This window comes from Telopea speciosissima, chromosome 7 (assembly GCF_018873765.1).
Source record: "Telopea speciosissima isolate NSW1024214 ecotype Mountain lineage chromosome 7, Tspe_v1, whole genome shotgun sequence".
Classification (NCBI taxonomy): domain Eukaryota; kingdom Viridiplantae; phylum Streptophyta; class Magnoliopsida; order Proteales; family Proteaceae; genus Telopea; species Telopea speciosissima.
Genome location: NC_057922.1, coordinates 17,468,393 through 17,473,362, shown reverse-complemented (window position 1 = coordinate 17,473,362; position 4,970 = coordinate 17,468,393).

Sequence of the window (4,970 nt, the reverse complement as noted above, 5' to 3'; positions counted from 1 at the left end):
CAGGGGGGAAAATGCATGATTAAATTGTGTAGCTTCTTGGATCATATGATTATTGTAAGAAATGACCAGTGGCCATGGAATCTAGTCATTTGCCTTTGATATTTTCTCATTTTAGGTTTGCAATATCCTGGGCATGGGTTTTCTGGATACAGCTCTTGTAACTGCGAAAGAAATGATGGATGGTCTTTTTGCAGTAAATATCAAAATGATGAGGAACATCCCAAACAAGGTTTTTTTTCCCCAAAAATAATAGGAAATGGATTGGCTGGATCGGCCCTAATTGGACGGCACTGCTCAATGACGTTTGATTCATAGTCTCCACAGAGAATATTCTCAGCTCCCTAACCCAATCTCCTTTCATTCCTGAAAGTATTACATTACAGAAAGCATTCCTACAAGGGATCTGGAACTTCTGCATTTATCCACAACATTCCTACAAGAGATTTGGAAGCAGCACCTCAAGAGAATAATAAAACTTGGAATAACACAAGACAATCCAATATTCAACTATCTAACGGTTCAAAAGATAAAAACCTGGAATAAAACAAGACAATACAATGTTGAGAACTCCAAACATGACTAATCCCAAAATCAATTGTGTTAACGGTTCAGACGGTAAAAAACCATCCACTGTGTTCTAATTAAAAATTGTAAAACAATTTATATTTCATCCAACGAGACCTACATTCTGTTATAAGGGTTTGAACTTTGAACACACAACCATCAGGTGTATTTCTATTGCATCAACAAGCATAGCAAAGTTGTGCCTCCTTAATTCCCACCGCCAGTGTTAAAATGGATGCTCTTATATCAAGAATAGAATGAGTGAAGGAAACACCAAAGGCAACTAATGGTAAATGCAAATGTGAGTTAAAACAAAAATCATATCAAATCTCTTGGGTCCCAATACTATCATCTCTCAAATATGAACAGTTCCTCCTATATCATGGTCAGCTTGACAACACTTGGGCACTCCACAAATACGTGGTTTTCTCATTGCCTCATCAGAAGATATACTAATTTTACTTCTACCATCGCACACTTGTGCCCTATGGAAAGAACTAGTTTGTTTTCATTCTTTATACATACGTTCTTATGAAGCCTTTAAACTCGAAAGACTTACAAAAAAGTTTTTTCCCCAATTCAATGTTGAACTGTTCTCTACTTATCGTCATACTCTGCATGTCGAATGGTCCAAAACCCAGGGCTACGTTGATAGCATGCGTATGAAGAGGATTCCACTATCTTGTTTTGGTACTTACCGAAGGCGTAGGGAGTGAGAATTTTGGAGGCATGCAACTCAATTGGGTGTTGAGTCAAAATTGTTACTATCGTTTCTTTTTTTCTTTTGCTTGCTCTTCTGCTCTCCCTTTTGATCCAACACCCCTACTGTCTTTCCAATTTGAGTAAATAAAAACAATTAGATGGCAAGATGTATAGTGAAATAAGCCATCACACCAGCTCTGAATGTCACTGATTAAAAACAATAATAAAGACGATCATAGACTCATACGATTGAATAATCTTACCTGATCAATGAAATCAGTTAGGAGAGTTTGTGACGAGATGGTTTGCTTTATGAAGGCATTCATACGCTCGGATCTGCCAATGGTCCTCATCCTAGCAAAGAAAGTACACCTACACGGAGTTGCAGACATGCTGGGATCCGCTATAAATAGAGGACCCCCTCCTCTCCCCCACTAAAATAAAAGGATTTTGGTATCAGGATTCGTGCTCACAGCCATTTTCCCAATTTTTTTTTATGGTTTTGTGAAGTTTCCTTTGATTTGCCTCTGCATTCTAACTCTTGCCTCGAGATTCACACTAGTGTCCTTTTGTCTGCATCTTGAGTGACCCGAATCTACTTTCAATGTCCTAAAACCTTGAATTTCATTTGAAATTCCTACGAATTGATACCCTTTAAGAGAGAAAAGCAGAACATTTTCATCTCCACTTGAGCTAGGAGGTCCTTCATACTTTGTCTTTGAGAGAGAAAGGTCTTTTCCTTTTTTATCGCTACTTTGTGGTCAATTTCAGGTATAATTTTTTTCATTGTTTTTCATATTTAGCACAATGTAGAACATCACATAAGCATGAATTAGTGTAAATATCAATATATATATACATGTATGAAGATAATAAGTAGTTCCTTTTTGATATAGTTGATGCATAATAGTTAATCATGTGTTAATCATGCATGTTGGTATAAGATGTCTTTTTGAGATAATGTTCGAACTCTTGCATATTGTACAAAGGCCGGTTTATGTGAACGACTTGGATGCCTAATACCTCCCCACTCTCTTAACTTGGTCTCTTACCCAGATTCTAACCAGACATATGGAATCAAATCCAACTCTCTCCATATTGTGGAATGGGCTTACTTTATGGGTCCTAGGCCCTCATCCTTCCTAGGTCCTCATCCTAGATGGCGACTCTTTTTATCATGTTCATCCCAAACTCTAGTCGAAGGACCTGAACGAAAACCCGAAAAGGGACCCCCAATTTGTGGTACCTATAGGTGTGGGGTTAAAGAATTTCTTCACTGAGCTTGAGGTTGTATCTGATCTTGTGAAGACTCTTGAACCACTAAATTATGATAAACGATCAGCTATTACACAAGTTGAAGAAACAAGAGCACACCAATAGAACATGCATGTGAAACGAAAGTATCATCTTATTAGAGAAATCATAGACTGTGGTAATGTATCCATCTCCAAAGTTGACATTGCAGAAAATCTTTCAAATCCCTTCACCAAGGGACTAACACATACTGTATTTGATAGACATGTTGAGAATATGAGTTTAAAGCATGTAGGGAGATTGGCTTTGATGTATAAGTGGAAATTGTTTTTTGATAATGTTTATCAAATCCAAAATAAATGGTCGAGTTTTAATTAATTTACATTTTATGGGCGATTGTGTGTCCAGTGGTATGATCTCAAAGGGTTCGCAACTAGGGAAGGAGTTGGACTCTCTGTTTACATGGTTGCCACATTGTGTATTCTTGGGAATGGAGCTTCTAAACACAAATGTGGGTACACATTGTGTATGTATCAGACTTGACCAGTTAAGAATCTTGAATGGTTTACTGTAAGATATCTTACGTAACAAAGTTTTTTTGATAATTGTTTGGTACCCAAACCTAAGAGAGATTTTCTGCAAGTCCCTTGCAATAGTCCCAACTTGAGCTCCTCCAAACTTAATCCTAACATGCTCCAACGTCTCTACACTATTCACAAAAGTAAAAGCTAAGTGAGTCTTATTTCTTTCAGATTTTATTTCATTTGATTTCGTTGACTGTGCTCTGAGATATCCTACATTTACTGAGGATATGTAGTTGCTGCACATATCAGGGCAGCGAAGACATGCCATGAATCGGGGCATGTTTTCTTAGTTTGTTAAAGGATTATCGTACCATGTTTCATTAGGTCTTTTCATCTTTCAACCATGATTTTTTGGAATTTTTAGTCTTTTGCTATTTTCATTTGATTTCTGTGTTTAGTTGATGTTTATCATGTCGAATGTTCTTCGTTTTCAAGCTTCATTATTGATGATTGATTTGGTTTTCTAACATTAAATAATGTTTGTCTGGTTCTTTATGTTATTTTCACTGTGTTTTAATAGTTTTTACACCTAAGGGTATTTTAGTTATTTCATATATGTACAATTTTCTCAATATTTTATTTATTTTATTTTGTCATGATTATTCACTGTTTATGATGTGATATATCCACAACTTATGTTTGAGATTTAATTCTTATGTTTTAAAGGCACTGTATCATATTTGCATGAATGGTGGCGATTTCATAATTTTTAGCATGTCACTAACCTTTGTTTAGGGTTATAACAATGTGTAGATCTTAGAGTTTTTGCAAATGTTTTCTCTACTTTTGGCATATTAACATAGGGCAGAGGGTTATAACAATGTGTTTTCTCTTTCCTTTTCAGTTCATCATGATACATATGGTTTGGATTTTTTTAGCATACACCTATAGTTGAAGTTCGATATAACTGAGTGGACCAAGATGCCTAACACTTTTCTCGAATTGTAATCTGACATGAACTTGATATTTGGTTGGATCAATTTGAAATGGAGTGTCCAATTTTTTAGGGATAGAGAACACTACCTATATGGGCGTGTGCGGTGCGCTGTCTCTACGCCCAGACATAGGGGTGCACAAAATGACCGCCGCACCCCTAAGATATTTGGCCTTTCCATTGAAGTGCAATAGTCATTTCGCATGCCCCTATGTCTGACACAACGCACCGCACGTGCCCAAATAGCATTGTTTCTTCTAATTTTTTATTTATGGATCCTAGACTTTAATATACGTTTCGATTCTTTGTCTTTTTGGTAAAAGCATAACTCTTTATCATTGAGACTCGTTTCGGTTCTTACGATGGTGTGGTGTACATTTTTATTTATGGATTTTTGTCCCCTCCAGTTCCCTACCTGGCTCAGTTCCCCCAGTGCCTATAACAAGGGGAGACAATGGCCACCCTACCCCTGCTCAAACACTCTACCTGAGTGGGGTCCACCCCCCTTATTACAGGCATTGGGAAAATGGGCTGGGCAGGCAACTGGAGGAGATAATTTTCCGTCTATCTACGATTGGTGCATGTAGCCCTATTTTTGAAGGTTCCGGATCCGCGAACCCGGCACGGTGTTGGACAATGTTAGACTTGTGTTTTTGTTTCCTGCCCTCGACCCACACTATTATGACTTCGGGAGTTAGGAGTTGGGCCTTGGCATCTCCTTCTAACACTATACCCTGCAAAGCCATTTCAGGGGCGGGAGAAAGTTCTCTACTCAAACATTGTTTTCTCTATGGAGCCAGTGGAACCCAACGAAGTTCTCCATTCTTGGAAGGCATAGGTCATCTCAGTTCCCGGCTTCCACAGTTCTACCGTTCCTCTCGCATTCAAGGATTTCAAGAAAGCTTGTCGGACCCACTTATTTGTTCGGAAGC